This window comes from Molossus molossus, unplaced genomic scaffold (genome assembly GCF_014108415.1).
Source record: "Molossus molossus isolate mMolMol1 unplaced genomic scaffold, mMolMol1.p scaffold_m16_p_8, whole genome shotgun sequence".
NCBI classification, from domain to species: domain Eukaryota; kingdom Metazoa; phylum Chordata; class Mammalia; order Chiroptera; family Molossidae; genus Molossus; species Molossus molossus.
In genome coordinates this window covers 101,780,949-101,798,637 of record NW_023425402.1, presented here as the reverse complement: position 1 = coordinate 101,798,637, position 17,689 = coordinate 101,780,949, and the positions used below count along the sequence as shown (strand labels likewise).

The 17,689-nt window shown below is 37.5% G+C and overlaps 1 pseudogene; it reads right to left on the bottom strand.

Annotated features, from left to right (window-relative positions):
- The window catches only part of LOC118620792, a 71,660-nt pseudogene extending 57,509 nt beyond the window's left edge, over nt 1-14,151 (bottom strand).
- Between the last annotated feature and the right edge of the window lie 3,538 nt (nt 14,152-17,689).

The following is a 17,689-nucleotide window of genomic DNA, read 5'->3' as shown; positions in this document are numbered from 1 at the left end:
AAGAACACAGTCTTTAGAAAAAGAATATCGTCTTTGGTGGGTGGGGGCATTGGTTCAAGATAGAGGGGGTGCGGATCAAATGAGCTCTAAGGTTAAACAAGAAAACACAAGCAAGCAAAACCTTTCTCTGGGGTAATTAGATACGTGTAGTGCAGCCAGCACATTGCGAAACAATATATGCAAGGGAGTCACAGGAGAGAACTCACAAATGGTCTACGAGAATATGCAAGTTGCTTAATCTCAGTGGTAATCAAGGGAAAGACTGATTAAAACACAGATCACAGTGAGATCCAGGATACCAATTATATTGTTTAGCTTCCTTTTCTTTTGCCCAATTAGCTCTCTTTGCTCAAGGAATAATTATCCTATTTATTCATTTGTCTTCATTTTTAGTACTGTTTCTCCCCTTCAGAAGTCTGGCACGCTTTGAGAACCAGGCACGCTTATGAATGAAGTCCTTGGTTGCTGTGTGTGGGTGTCCTGGGCCAGTTTTGTGTCTATTATGTAAGTTTTCTTCTTAACCCAGTGGGCCTCCTGAATTGGAAGGCTGATGGTGAACTCCGTGTATGTGGAAAGGGGACAGCTTCACTGGAAAGAACATGGCCAGTCCGTGAATTGGGGTCCTTGGGAAAACACTTTGAGAAGGGAAGCCACATGCAGGCGGCTTACTGGGGAATGCCCTTGAGAAACACAGCTGGAAGAAAGCAAGCTTAGCTGCACTGAGCAGAGATGGAAGCTGGTTAATAGCACAATGGAAATGGGGCATCGGCTGATCCTACAGGGAACTGTAGAGCTGGGTGATCTTGTTCCAAATTAAGGCAAAGAGAGAAGATCTTGTATATCTGAAACAGTGGGCCATTAGGCACTGACTGCCCTTAGGAGGGGGTGTTACCTTGGGGAAGACAGTTCCCTTGGGAAATCTGCAATAAAAGTTCAGCAGTGAGCCCTAGATATTTTCAGCATTTGGGGAATGGACGTGTCAGTGGTGAACATAGGACCTGGTTATGACACCACAGTATCCACTAGGCCAGTCATTTGTGTTTCTCAACTATACTGGCTTTTTATGGTAAGTTCTTTACACTGGAGAACAGATCGATTCTTCAGGATACTGACGCGTCCTAGATCCTGGGTGTTGGTCCACAAACTCAGGAGCTTCCCAGTTGAAATCTGAAACTGACCACTATACTCAGAGGGCGAGAAGAGACCATAGAAAGAGGCAGGCCATCATATTGGTAAATGGCAAGTTTAATAATCAAAGGAACTTGCACATGTGGCTTTTCTTTGATGGCCACGAGACAAATCTCTGCACACACCTGTCAGCATCTTAAAAGTGTATATAGAGGCTGTAACAGGGTTCAGTTATGTTTGCCATCTACATGGTCTCAACAGCACCCTACTATCTCAAGGTTGTGTGCTTGGAGCAATGTACAGTGCCGGGAGCACACATTCCAAGGACAGGGAACAGGGTGAGGAACCTTTGGTTGATTGCCCAGGTCCAGCTCCCAGGTCAACCAGAGATCCCATTTCTTTTCATGACTTTCTCCGACACTGAGGAACTTATGGGAGGCATGGTAATGAGACAACTACAGCTTGTACTGTTGCAGTTAATCTTAAGGACGTACATGATAATCCTCCTCTTCCTTCACTACCTCGCCTGTATTTTCCTGACTCTTTGCTGACACCTCTATAGGGTAGATCCGCAGAGGATAAGCACAGTCTTGACAGATGCCTGATACATTTGAGGCCTCTGCAAAGACTATGTAATGTTTAAGCAATGGTGGCCTCTATCTTGTAATGCGTTCACTTGTGCAGCCTACCAGGTTTAGAGAAATCTACATAGATTCAGCTATTCCTATCCAGCTGCACTCCATCCTATCAGAGACTTAGTTTGGGCACAGAAGCCCTGACAGTGCTGAGAACTGAATCGTCTCCGAAACCCTACCACTCTTACGAGAAATCCTGCCCTTTCCTCCTGTCTGATCCTGATTCAGGAAGTTTTTCTTAAGAACTGCAGTGAGACTCTATGCATGTTACATTTTGTGTTGAATCAGCACTGAATCATCATCATTGTTCAATAAACCCGTGCATCAAATGGACTCAGCAACTGCTTCCCAATTCCACAGTGCCTAAAGTTATCCTTCCCAGACACTTCTCAAGCACCAGGGGTCCTGAGCATCAGCCAGTGCATCCCCTCCACCGGTAACCCATCCCAATGCACCACTAGTGGTTATTTTAACAATGTGCCAGGGCTGCCCCGTATTCTATTTTCCACCAATTATTGCCAGCCGGCTGATAAAAGACCCAGCACTGAAATTCTATTTAATGTCTGTTTTCTACACCAACCCTGGGATTAAAAATGTTGGCTTTGGTTCCATGGCAAGAGATTACATGCAGAAGATGTATTGGGGAGTGGTCTCAACAGAGAGACCACAAGAAAGTGAAGAAAGAACAATAGGACCCCGGTAAGAGCCCTGTGTTGAACCTGTGTGGAGCTGCGAAGCTTAGATTGACCTCCAAAGTAGCCTCAAGTTGAAGCAAAATGGATGAGACATTGTATTTCTGTGTCAACCAGTTAGTATCCTTATGCTGCCTTCTCCCATATGTTAAAATTTTGGGTGATGCTTTTCTCTGCCTCTGAAAGAAATTCCCTGAGAAGAATATAGCAGTGACTTTTCAGCAGCCAATATTCTCAACTGCTCCAGGATGGAGGCACTGGCATTCGGGGGGAAATATAATAAGCTACACACATACAAGTGAAAATTTGATCAATTTTGACATATGAGTACACAATAGAAGATATCACCACAATCGAGATAATGAACATATCAATCCAACTCAGTAGTTTTCACACGTCCTTTTGCATTTCTCTCTCCCGCCCCTCCCCCAATCTCGGGAAATCATTGATAGGATTCTGACACTATGGATTAGTTTCTACTTTCCATAATTTATATAAATGGATTAATATAGTTTGTACTCTTCTTGTCTTGCTTTATTTACTCGACATAATTATGGTGAGTTTCATCCATTTTGTGGCATTTACCTCTAATTCATTCTCTTTTGCATGGGTATGTCACTTTTAAAAAAAATTTTTATCCATTTTCTTAGTGACAGACATTTGGGTTGTTTCCAAGTTGTGGGTATTATAAAAGAAAAAAAAAAAAAACTACTATTTTCTTTTCCCTTAAAAAAAAACATAGGATGGAATGACTGGGTTATATGCTAGGTGAAAATTTAACTTTTGTGAAATTTCCAAACTACTTTCCAAAGTGGTCTTATCATCTTACGTTATTACCTGCAGTGCATGAGAACCACTTGCTTGGCATCCTCACCAAGATTGGGTAAAACTCTTAACTGTAGCCACTCTGTACAATATTGTATTGTAGTATGTTATTGTGGTTTTAATATGCATTTCCCTAATGGTTAATGATGTTGAGCATTACTTCAGGTGTTTACTTGCCATAAAGAAGATAGCATCTGAAAAATGTTCCAAATCATAGAAATATATATACTTTAGTGGGAACACTCCAAATCTTTTGCCTGTTTTAATTGGATTGCTTGCCTTACTAAATTATAATAGTTCTCTATGTATTCTAGATAAAATCACCTAGTTGTTTAAATATTTTAGAAATATTTCTCCCTGATGATGGCTTTGCCTTCTTATTTTCAAAACATGATCCTATAGAGAGTAAAATATTTAATTTCAATGAAGTCTAATATATTGCTTTTTAAAACAGTTTGTATCATGTTCAAGAAATTCTTCCCAAACCCAAAGTAACTATTTCCTCCTTGTTTTGCTACAAATTTTATACGGTTTAGTCAATTTTAGAACAATGATCCATTTTAGGTTATTTTTTACACAAAGTTTGAAGTAAAGGCTAATGTTAATATTTTAACATATGGCTATGAATTTGTTCTAGTACCATTTATTGAAAAGATATTCCTGGGCACCCTTTCTGTTTTTGCATGCTTAGTAATTTTTGATTGGTTGCCACATAGTTTGAATTTTAACTCCTGAGTGATGAATATTTTGTATTACTCAAATATTTTTAGCTTTGTTCTAGAATGCAGTTAAGTTACTTGGTAATTGTTTGATCCTTGCAAGTCTTACTTATACTTTGCTATGGGACCAGACAAGCTATTTTCTCCCCACTACAGAGGCAAGAACCTTCTGAGGGTTCTACCTAGAACCCCATGAATTATGTTTCCCTCTCACATTAAAAACAAACAAACAAACAAACAAACAAACAAACAAACAAACAAACTCTTCCTAGCCTTATATTAGCCCTGAGGATCATTGCCTTTGTTCCTTTTAGGCATTCCTTTCTCTGGTCTCAGTTAATTTCCTCACACACATATACTATCCAGTTCTCAGCAAAATAACAGAAAAATCCTGGGCAGATCATACCCCACTCCCGCCCCAGCCCTTCTTCCATTTTTATTCTTATTCTTATTCTTATTCTTATTCTTATTCTTATTCTTATTCTTATTCTTATTCTTATTCTTATTCTTATTCTTATCCTTATTATTTTATTCATATTCTGCCTCTCTCTTTTGACTCTTTCTCTTCTGTCCTCTGCCCTGTGAACTCATAGTTTATTTGACCTCCCCAGTCTCTTGCCTCTATCTTTTCTCAAAAAGGTCACTGTCCTTCACCTTGGTCCCCTCCCTGCTCTGCAGTCAGTAAATTGAGGCAATTGTGGAAGTCATTCCATTTATCTCTCCTCTCTCAGTGATACTGCCTGATGTCCCATGTCTGAAAAACTTGTCAAACATATTTATTTTTACAGATGGGTGGGCAACTCTGGCCCCTGTTACTCCATATTGGTCAGAACAAGAAATCCACTATAAGCTCTTAGCAACATTAAAGTATTTCTGTTGTTAATCCTTTGATTAACTATCCTGTGTCTATTCCTATTTTTTACTCCAACCCTGAGTGACTCCTTGTCCAGAATCTGGAATCTCTCTCTAGCCTGGCAGAGTGAAAAAGTGCTTCCCCGTGGACTCTAGACCTTCTCTGTACTTGCTCCATGTTGCTGCCTCAGCTTTATGTTGGTGTTATGACCCCATCTGCTCTCTGTCCTCCAGACATTTTTCAAAAGCTCTGGGTCACTAATAATCTTTGTCTCATTCTCAGATTGCTGTGAATGTGTTTCTTTATAAATATCTCATTGTCATTTCAACTACATTTGTTGGAGAATAGAGTAAAAATGGACTCAGTTCCCTATCTTCAACTGCAAGACACATGGAATTTAAACAACATTAGAAGTAATATCTTAAATGAGTGGTCTCATTATTTGAATGAGGAATTTATACATGTTTCTACCAAGGCAATAATACTTGTATAGTCTTAATAATAGTATTTGTGTATTTTAGAGTTAAGAATCCATTTTCTAACATTTGATATTTATCACTTAATTTCATCATTAGAGCATCCATTTCTGATATTTTTGGTCTATTTTACTAAGGCACATTAAATGACTTACTGAGAGTCACACACAGGCTGGCATAATATCCAAAGTTTCTGATTTTAATATCCTTGAGATTTATTTCTTTGTTTTTGTTTGTTTTAAAAAGTATATTAATATTTGAAATATATACTGCTATTAAAAAGTCTATATTACTGCAAAATTTTGAAGGTGAAGAAAATTGAGTGTTTTGATTTATCCTACTGAAATGAATAGCCTAGCCTGTCGGCTTACGGTGATTACCATGTGCTAGACTCTGGAGTAGTGATTTCTATAAAATAGAATGTAGTCTTCACAAGAACACCATGAAGTATGAATTATTCCTATTGAAATTTTACCAAAGGAAAAAGTAAGGTGTGGCATAATTCAGGCCACACAGTTAGAAATTATAAGAGCTCTGACCCCAACCTATAAAGTTTCACATAAGATCTGTGTCTAACTACTTTACTGCACTGCCGCTTATATTGAAGAATCCTCTGTATGTAATCTAAAGAAGCATTTATTTTTTTATTGTTGAAATTATTGCAGGTGTCCCCTTTTTCTCCCCATTGACCCTCTCCCTCCTGCTCCCAGCCCCCTCCTGCCTTCTCCAACCTGGTGTCTATGTAGCTTGGTTGTGCATATATGTGTATACATTCTTTGGGTTATCTCTTCTCACCCCTCCCAACCCCCATCCCTTTGAGGTTTGGCAGTCTGTTCCCTACTTTCATGATTCTAGATCTCTTTTGGGCCACAGCTTATTTTGTTTATTTTGTTCCACAAATAAGTGAGTGCATGTGGCACTTACCTTTCTCTGACTGGCTTATTTCGCTTAGCATAATACTCTCCAAGCTTCGGTTCATTTACACAGCGGAACACAGTGCAGCTATAAGGAAACGAGATCTCTTACCCTTTGAGATGACATGGAGGGAACTGGAGAATAAAGAATCATTTTTTTTAGGTGGGCTGTTTAATATTATAAATGCTGTTAGAGGATATTTAAGCAGTCGGCTTCACAAAAATGCAATCGCAAAATCTTCTGGTTGCTGTCTTTAGTGCCACTGACTCTGATTTTGCAGCCATTTGCTGTTAGTCATCGTCCTGTCCCTGGGGGTAAGTATGAAGTCTGAATATTCATCTCCATTACCAGTCAAGAGCCATCCCATTAGACTTGCAAATTGACTCAGCATTAAAAGTGAAATATAAAAGTCTACCTAGGAAATTATTATTTCACTATTTCATGGTTTAAAAAGTGGTCTTGTGTGTATCTAATATGATTGTTTACCCAACTCTTCCTTACTGTTTTCACCTCCCCTTTTGAATCAGGTTTTACTTAATAATGGCACCGTGTCCAGTGAAGTGATAGTATAAAGGCCAACTTAAGGAATCATTTAAATTTTAATAGAGACTTTAACTAAAATATTGGTTAAGGACAAATCTAGTCTCAGATAGATTCACAGAACTGACACAACAAAATATTCATGTAATTAATGAATAAAATGAGTAACAGGCACCAACCACATTGACTCTTGAAATAATATTACAGGAGATTAAAAATAACCTTGTTAAAGAAAAAAGCTAACTAATAGTGTGATCACCTATATCCATAATTATCCAGAGAAAGCAACCTTTATAAATCATTAATATTGTGAAGTGAATAATAGCTAGAGAGAAGCAAATGTTGAAGAAAAATAAGTGAAAATGGAAAGTTCCCTTATACTTCTTTTTTACCTCAAACCTGTGTGGGAGGTTTTAAGAAGGATATTATTCAAAGAATATATAGAAGAAAGAGCAGGAGAGGGTTCTCACCCAGGGTTAGGAGGGATTTTACCATCATCTTTAAATATCAAAAGATGGTCAGCGTACAGCTGTATCCCTGTCCAGAGAGTCTCTTGGACACTTTTGTACACGTGATGGCACACCTAGCATTGTTGACAGGTGCCTAGCATGTGACAGAAATTCAAAAACAACTGTGGAATCAATAAATTTATATTATTGGTTTTCAAATTAAATTAGTAGGTTATAAAAGAATAAGAATATATGTTTTACAAGTTACTGACTAAGAAAAACACATTACTTAAAAATATAGGTTATTACAACTTCCATTTTTCTTTTCTCATGGTTATTGCCTCATGAGATTTATCATTTCAAATAACATATGAATGTGTTTCCATCAGTTTATTTATAAGTAAGCTCTAGTGCCCTGGCTGGTTTGGCTCATGATTGGAGCATTGGCCTGCAGACCAAAGAGTCCTGGGTTCGGTTCCCGCTAGGGGCACGTACCAAAAAAAAAAAGTAAGCTCTAGTATGACAGAAAAATATCTGATTGCATATTTTCAAATTTCCAAGTTTACCTATCTTGTTAACTTCAAAGTACAGGAGCATCTGCTTGTCACTCAATGTTACTATAAGGGTTTTGGCAATAACAAGAGGTAATTTTTCCAGGAATTAGTGGAGAACTAAACCTATAATATTCTGGCTTTCTTAAAGGTAACATAGCCCTTCAGAACAATAATGATGTGCTTTAAACACTAAAGATAATGCCATTAGAAGTGGTCAGAAACTCAGGATATACAATTTAGTCCTCAGCTCAGATTTTCTTTGTTTAGTTTCCTGCTAATCAGTGATCTTTACGTTTGAGATGATCCCTTTAATCCAATGTTTGAGTAGAAGAAAGAGGACTGGACTCTGAGTCAGGGTGTGTGGATGTGTCCTTAGGTAATTATCATCAGTAAAATGAAAAAGGAAACTGGATTACAACACCTCTCATCTGCATCAGAAAAGTTCACTATGAAATATAAATATAATGTAATATGATACCTGATAATCAGCAAGCTGACTATGGAAAATGAGCAATTAAATATAGATGTAGAAGAATGATAACTAACAAGGAGTTCTAGACCCACTTCACCCAGTGCTCATAATATTACCTTTGAAATCCCATAAGGTGTATGGACTTTCGTTTTGTCAACTATAAGATGGCCAATCAGTTTCATCCAAATGACCTCTAAAGTCCCTTGCAGCTCTAAATCATGTGTATATAATATATTTCTAGACATTGGGTTTCTTCTCTCAGATGGAATCTTTTTGCTGATTTGGACAAGGTTAAATCCCTGAGTAGTTTTGAAATCAGAAGTGATTTAGGAAGCAGACTTGTCAATAAAATTAACAACTCTTGAAGCTTCTTTTCGAATAGATCACATCTTGAGCCAGAATAACATCCAGCAGATGGCACTATGCCATCATCATAGGCCCAGGCAGTCCTTAAGTGTAGGCACCTTTCTCTTAAGCACCGATCTTAATCACCAGCAGTAATGAACAGTGCCATAATTTTATTCTTTTTTATGATTATGAGATGATCTTGAAACTCTCTCATTTTAATAATTATGCTCCATTTAATTCTTCTTTGTAGTCAGGTGAACACAAACTAAAAAGGGAGTTTGCTCGTTCTAAAACCTGAGTGGCAGAGATCATGAAGTCTTTTCTCTGATGGGAGGATGATTGAGTCCCACCTTCTCAGAAGACTGCTGGACCCAACAATGAGACTGAACTCTCTGAAGGCATGCACCATGCCCGTTTGGGTTTGTATCCTCATGCCCTGGCTTACTAGGAGATGCTTCATAACTGTTTTGAATGGGGTAGCAACAGAATATAAACCCACTGCACAAAGGATGTGGAAGAATGTGGAGTTGGTAATCGGTAGACATTTTCTACTGATTGCTTCCATTTTCTAAGGTAAGTAGGAGGCCAAGTGATCATCTGAGAATGAGGATGATGAAGGAAGTGTTAAAAGTTTGGAGGGCGGAGAAGTCATGAAATGGTTTCAATAACAGTGGAAGAATAAGTGAACTACACTGGAGTTCTATGGTACGGTTATTGACCAGTGTTCAGGATGAGCAGAAGATTTAATTATGATTTAAAATGAGAACACTGGTTGTGAATTTATCCCCAGCTCTATTTACAAGCATGATGTGGGCAGAAAGTTTGATATTGTCATGGTTGAGATTTATCAGGCAAGATTCAGGGAGCAGACCGCTTACATGCGAGGGAATGATTGCCGTATGATGTAAGGTGAGTAAAGAGAAGAGAATGTCAAAGAACGACAATGGGAATGTGTCAGTGATTTGGATGTCCTGGTAGAGTTGGAGAATGGTTGAAGGGTTGATGAATTAGATGAAATTATAAGTGGTTAGTGGTCAGGGAGAGGTGTATGTAATTGAAATTATGAAGAGATTGAAGTTATCGGCAATGCCAAGTCCTAGGCTATGAGCACTAGAGTTAGAGAAGGACGAAGGGGCAGGATTATAGAGGGATAGCAATCCTAGAAAGTAGGAGGCCAAGATGTTGGAACTATTATCTAGATGTATCTTGAAATCAACAGGAAGAATGTCAAGAGTACTGGCAGAGTGACAGTGAGCAAAAATATAAATCATCAAGAAAGAAAGAACAATAAGACCAGGTCCTCTTAGATAATAGCAGCACTGCTGATAACACATTTTAATGAGATGATATTCCACAATACAGGATTTCAGGGAGGAGGGAAGAAGAATGGTTTGAAAACAACCAAGAGTAATAACAGAACTCTCTCCTCAGAGTCCTTTTCTTTTTTCTTTAGGTACCCAAAAGCCAGTTATAATCTCTTCACTGAGGGGAGAGCTTGTCAACTGGTAGGCTGAACTAAAGGAGACTGAGCAAGAACCAGATGTTTTCCTGGACTTCTGCCCCAAAGCACTCTCTGAAGATATTTCCTGTGGGCCTTTCAGTTTTTCCAGAGAAGAATATTTTGATATCCTTAGGAAGTGAAACAAGGAAGGGATCCCAAATATATAAACTTCTTTTTAATTTCTATTTATAATAAGATACGTTAGCCATTATCCTCCATCTCTCACTGTGTCCTCATTCTCTCTAGTTCTAATTGTGCAGAGAGTGTCCTGCCATTGTGGGAGAGAGGGTAGTTGTCTAAAGCACAGGTGAAGAAAAACCTCTACGAAGTCTAAGGACTTCTTAAGGAGATGCACAGAAATGTCTTAACTTTTTGCCCCACTTCTTGCCTCCGGATGCTGAGATTTTCAGAGCTCCTATTTCCTTAGCCTTGAACGGTTCTGCCCTATAATTTATCTTGTTGCTAAATGTCATTATCTTCTGCTGACCCCGGGTTTTAGCTTGCTAGACTCTGCAAAGTCTCTTACTGCTAATACATCTGCTTCCCAAACACTGCCAGTTTATTGATGTTTCTCATTTGCTATGGTCTCTTCTCCTGTGCTATTTCACTAGTGGTTCATTCTTTTTTTTTTTAGTGGAATATAAATAAGGCAGAGATCTGAACGTGTGTTTAAGTTCTGTTACTCACATCCCCTCTCCCCAATAATAAATAAGAATCTACATTTTAATGCAACCCTTGTTAGGGCTCCTGTTGGGGGGAGTGTGGGTGGCCTGGGGTTCATGTTGATATGGTCATATCACCAGTGATGAGTTAGTTGTCATTGATCTAAAAACCACAGATAAAACCAGGAAGACAGTTCTGTGGACTTTGCCATTTTTTCCTTAAAGGAAAGGTGATTTCTACTCCTGTCCTAGTTAATCCGATATGAGAAACGTCATTAGCGACATTTTCCAGTTGCCAGCTGAAAACTTTGCACAGGGCAATTCAACGAGTTTGCTAAGTCAAGAAAAACACATTTGTCCCCAGTCACTTGGAGTCCACACCACACTGCATGTCCTCCTTGACAACCTCAAACTACACTTAGTTGCCTGGAGAGAAGTTGTTTGGGCTGGATTTGCATGAAAACATAATCACTGTAATTTTATGTCACAAGTTTGTTGCATTGCATTGAGCATATTATAATCTTGTACAATCTTGTAAGAATATTGCAATATAAATATTAAGTATTATAAAATACTGAAGTATTATGCAACATCACACTAGTGATTTCAAACCTTCTCAGTACCTGTAAAAACTCCTTGATGAGTGATTTTTAGACTGTTTCCTGAAATGTCCTTTGGGCATGTGGGTGGTGGTGAGAACTGGCGGGGTACACAGGGAGGAAGGCAGGTGGAGTAAGACACACGACAGCGTGGACTGCGTACCTGATATACGTCTGTGTGTCGTAGTCAGGCACCTACCCCACGCCCTGCCCTGCAACTCACTTCAGAGTGAGAGACCAAAAATAAATAAAGGAAGTGACCTTCCCTTGCCTCAAAAAAAGTGAACTACCTTATAAAACCAATGTAAGTATTTGAAATATTTACAAGTAAATTTCTTGACAGAGGCAAGACATATGTGGTGGTCATTCAGCAGACAAGAGTTAAGAATCTTTGGGGAAATGGCCATGACTCTCTCTTTACATGCTTATATAGTCCATCTGTGCTTCCTCATCAAACCTATCGCGTCCTGAAGGGCATTACAAAACAAATGTTCCTCTTCTAATGAGCTTTTCACTTCTGTTCCGCCACCAGCATTCTTTCCTCATCAGCAAGGGCAACCCATTTGTTCTTTAAAATAAATTTGAATTAAAATTCCAGAAGAGTTGGTGGTGAATGCCTGCCTGGCAAGGTAAATAATATGATGAGACATAAAAATAATGAAATTTCAGCCATCTTCCCTGGAGCTTGAAGGTTTAATTCCAATGAGAAATATAGTAGAAAGAAATATTGGCAACAATAAGTGAAAACAGCAAGATTAATCCTGACTAAATGCAAAAAGCAAAATGATTTTCAGGTGGAAGCTTTCATGTATGAGCCAGTGGTACATATATATATATATATATATTTTTTTTTTTTTTGCTATAAGCACTTGACTCTTGAGTGTGACCTATTTTTACCATTGTTGTTTAGCTTTTATTTTCAATGTGTAAAGAATATGCAGAGGAAACTCACATCCAATCCGATCAGGTTCCTGATAGAACTCCATCTCCACCTGTCCTTCCTCTCATCCCTCAGCCTGGGCAGCAAGAAAGTCCATGACGCTGCTTAAAGAGAATCCCGCATCCCACGTGTCTATAGCATGTTTCTTTATTTTTCTTTCTTATTTTCACAACATGTTAAAAGTTATCTCAGAAAATTACCTGAACATATTTCTAAAACCATTAAGGTAAAAATACTTTTTCACACAAATCAGTGTTTCTAAAAAATACACATGTATGCACACATACATGTAAGAGCATGGTTGTTGCATTTTACTCTACATATTTTTGCATTATCTTAATCCTTAATGCAGAGAATGCATTTCTGTTTGCTCTCTACAATAAACATGATTTAAGTAAAGAAAAAAAGATACTTTTAACCATCATCAAAGAATATAGTAATTGTAAATTTTGGCCCTGAGCAAAGCACTTTACAATAATGTTTTGACTTGGTTTAATATTAGAAATGACCATTTTAAGAATACTATTATTTTCACCAATTTATTTTTGACAAATGTGAGGCTTAAAAGTTAAGTATTCAGTTTCACACAGCTGAGAAGTGAGTTAGGTTAGTTCCTCTGAGCATTAATCACAGATTTAAATTAAATCTGCAACAGTATACTTTGTTAGTAGAGTCTCTTCATGTAAACTCAACTAATAGTGAACTTTAAAATTGTCAGCTCAAGCACCCATTAATCTCTCTTTAAAATGTTAGTAATTTAATGAGCTTAATTAGAAACAAATTAATCACATGGAATAAATTATTCCTTTTGGAAAAGACCAACAAACATAAGAGCCTAAAGAAAGTTAATAATATTTAAAATTTGGCCACAATTAAGACAACACATTTGCCTTATAGAAAATATGTGCTTCTCAGTTCATGTTGGAAGAGTCTAAAGAACTCTGAAAAAAAGGTCAAAATGTGTTGACCCAAATTTGTATTTCTCTTTGCTTAACATATACCTCAGCAGCATATAGCTGAACTGACATTAAATGTACTGCTGAAAGTACAGACAGACATGCTGTAGGTCCGCAATAAATACTGAATTATTCACAAAGTTTGTGATGTAGACAAAAATGTTTTTATTCTGTCAGAAGATGTTACATTGACTCACCAGCTTTTCTTTTCTGGATTAATCTCAGTTATGGAAGACTAGACCTCAGTGAGGCAGGAGGCTCACCAAAAACGGATCTCATGATATGGTGATAGCTCATGAAACAAACACAGAAAGCAAACAAAACAGATAAAAAGCTCATATTTCTTAATCAAACATGCCTAAGGAAAAGGTAATAGTCAATTTAATTTCTCGTAATTTTCTCCTTTTATTTCCTCTTTGAAAGTGATTATATCTGAATTCTTCATGTGTAGCAAAAAAAAATGTTAAGTTACTTGTTTTGTGAGAATAACAAATGTGTTTTTTGCCATGAAATATTAAACAACATACAAAAATAAGAGTGACCATCATTTGGGGGCATTTCCTATATGATATCCAACATGAGAGTTTTATTTATATAATTGTACACTCTTGAAAACCACTACAAACATCTATTTTTAACACTGGTGCACTATTCAGTATTAGAGATGGGAACCTCCACCCCTGTACTATGGGAAAGGTTAGAACACAAAGGATAAGTGTCAAGATTTGGAGAAAGCTGGCTATGCCTGTCTATAATAAAATGAGCCAATTGAAATAAAAACCTGGCATGAAGATGCCAAGACGGCCAGCAGAGTATGGTCCTGCAGTCTGAACTGTGAAGTTCAGTGGGTCACACTGCGGATGTGATGGGTTCGCCGCTATCCGCATTTCCACGCAGGCCCAGACAGCTCCTTCGCATTTATAAGGATAATGAAATATATCAGATTGATCCTATTCACTGTTAGAAACTGTTGCATGAACAAAGAGTATTATGCCCTTATTCTTGCTAGACATGTTCTATTAAAATCGAATCAGAGCAAAATGTGCTTAGGCAAAACCTCAAATGTATTTCGCCCCCAGTTTTCTTCATTTTGAATGAGAAATGTGTAATTTCCAGTAGGGAGCTTCTAGGTGCATGCATTGCAGAGATAAATTTATGCACTTTGTGATTAACTGACTAAGCATAATTAACTTAATTAAGAATATTATTTTGCCTGTCTCTATTACTCTTGTTCTAGAATAGGAACAAAAATAAGTGTCTAAAAGAATCAACCTTGATTAAAGTCCTGCCAGGTCTCCCGCAAGAAACTTTACATAAGAAATACTAAACTCCATTAGCATGAAAAATCATTTCTTCACCTCATTGTTTATCATGCGATTTGGAGAAAAGGGATTTCTTAACTCCTGCAAGTATCTGAAAACACATGAAACATAAATTACTTGTTTTGTAAAGATAATAAATATGTTGCCTTGTTTGTTGCTTAAATATTAAAAACATAAAAAGAACAGAAGCTGCCATTTGAAAGCACTTGCATGCCATGCACATGAGGGTTTTATTTACATTATGTCCTTTAACTTTCACCATCATCGAATAAGGTAGAAGTATATGCCCCATGAATAGGTGAGGAAAACGAGAGCTTGGGAGGTCTTGGAACATTTTGCCCAAGGTCAAACCCATAAGTGATGGGCCCTGATACTGAACCACAGTTGCCTGAACCACAGACCTCTTTTCTTCATGGCTCTACTATACTTCTTGTCAAGTATTGGACTCATGATAAATGTATTGATTTGTGTCTCTAGTAATTCCTATAAACTACTAGATGGATCTAGAATCTTGAATAGACTTGAAGAATCCCTACTTTTTTTCCAACTTTGGAAGCTATAATATTCTAATTTTCTTTGGCTCTTTCTTGTTAAATGTCTCTAAATGTCTATCTACCATCTCTGTAATATTTCCTCGTAATTTTTCATTCTTCCAGAGCTTCAGAAAGAGCTGTGTCTTCTGCAGCATTCTTTTCTCTTCCAACAGCATTCTTTTCTCTTCTCTGCTTTGTTGCGATCGTTTTCTAAAACATTTTACATATTAATCACTTTATTACTTTGGATCTATGTGTTGATTCTCCTCCATCCAATCTTCTTAGTTTATTCTACAAAAAGCTATTTTCAAGACAGCCTGAGGCAATCATTATGGAACCAGCCCCATCTCTCTTGTCCTCGCCCTCCTGGCCACCCTCAGCCCACCTCCCAGACCACCACCACTTCTTGCATAAGACGGAATGGTTCTAAATTTTACTCTCTTCCCAACATATTTTTGACCTTCCATGATCCCCGTAAGGTTGAACCTGCTGATGATCTTCATAACTAGAATATCAAAATCCCCTCCTTTAGTAGCAGAAAGGAAAGGTCTACTAATTCTCTAAGTTTCAGTTAATGTTATGTCTTTGAAAGATTTTTCTCAATCTATCATAAACAAAAGAGTTAATTTTTTTTTCCTGTGGAATTTTTCTCACATCTTAGAAATGTACTGAAAATTATCTGTGCATCTTTTCCTTACTGCGAATTGGACGCAGATAAGTGTCCCCCCACCCCCCCACCCCCCAGCACTCTATTTTTGGATGAAATTTCCCAGTCCTAGTTTCAAACAAATGTGACCATTTTGTATGACTATTTGTACCACAGAAATGTCTTGCTAACTAAGTCGCTCTGCCTCCTCTGTTCACTGTTTCATTCTTGTTGAGTATAAATTGAATCTTTAACCTTAGCTCTCTGGGTGAAATTGCCAAAATAAATTCTCCCAGCAGTCCTTTTCTTTGTTTTTTAATACTTTCTCCATAATAAATGCAATTTCCTGCTGATTAAATTGCATTGAACTTCCCTACACAAGATTTTTTAAATTAAACTCAGCAAGAAAAAATGAAATAAATATCAGTGCAAAATAAAATGAGCATACTGATCTGTGGTTACTCATTCCCTTTTAAATATATATATATATATATAATTTCACTCTTGCATTAGAATTGAAAAAATGTTTTTTACACAGTGCATTTTCCTTTCCACCAAAATCAATGGGGAAGTTTGCATATATAAGCAACGGGAAAATGACAATACCTGTACTCAAAACTACAGATAACTATTGATTATTTGGAACTCTATGGATTGCTTACGTTTTGCTCTCAGACCTCCATTATGTGTCCCTATGATCCAGGTCAGGCCCCTGAATGTGGCTGACTACAGAAGCACTAGCTAGTGACTTTTCTCTGAATCTCCAATTCCTCAGAAAGGTCTAAAGAAGAAAACCGGTGTTTTCTATCTTTTAAAAATAATTGTGGAAGATTTCATTCCCATAGTGGATTGTTTATTGTATAATATTCATGGAGGTTCTTCTCTAACAGAACAGCAATTGATGACATTACTGGAGTCAGACGTTGGTCTGGAGAACAGAACCTTACAGAGGGGCATGTGTAATTAGTTCTCTGGTCTGATTACGTTAAAAAGCATTAATGACCCTGTTTTCATCAGTAACCAGACACTAATAGCCCACAACATATGATGGCAAAATAATTACTTTTATTATCACCTATAATCAAAGGTTAATAGAAAGCCAGGCCTTGTTTGACCAGGTATTTGCTACCATAAAATATTTTAGTTAAAATAACTAAGGAGGATAATGCAATTGGTGGTTTGTTTCTTATGCACAGATAACTTGGAGAAAGAAAATCATAAGCTCAGGACTTTAAATTCTAAGCTAAAATTTCAAGTAAGGGACCAGAGAACATTTATGACTATACTAAAATAAATTATATTTCCTATAGCTTTAGGATCAATATTTCTGAAAACTAAACCCTAATTCCAATCTGCAGGTGACAGAACTAGTGTTCAAACTAAATTCCCAATTTCGCAGCCTTTGTTTCAATTATGTCAAAATTGAAATCATGTGAGTTCTGAAAGTTGGGATGAAGATGTATGGACAGAATGTAATGCAGTTCAATACCTTAAACTCTTAAATTCTACTAAGTTTCCTTCACCTGTAGAAACAACCTTCATGCCCCTGTCTGAGAAGGTAGTCCTCCCTTGCCTGAAAACCTATAATTGCCTCTTTTTAAGTAGGTGCTTTGCAGGGGACTGCTGATCCTCTTCAAGTCCCATACTTACCTCATCTCATTGTTTCTATTATTTCTAGACCTAAACCAGAACCATGTCCCAGCAACCTTCAGGAAGTGTGGCTAGGTAAGACTATGAGGAGTCACCCTACACACAAAAAGAGTTGCATGAATTTTCCAATTTTTAACACAAACCTAGAGAATGTGTATGGGAACATAACCTGGGAATGTAATGTTGGATCAGGTTGAATTTATTTATATGGGTGCACTATGCAGAGAATCTCTATTCAGTGTATTAGCTTGAGTGGCTAGGCAGAGCTCCAAAA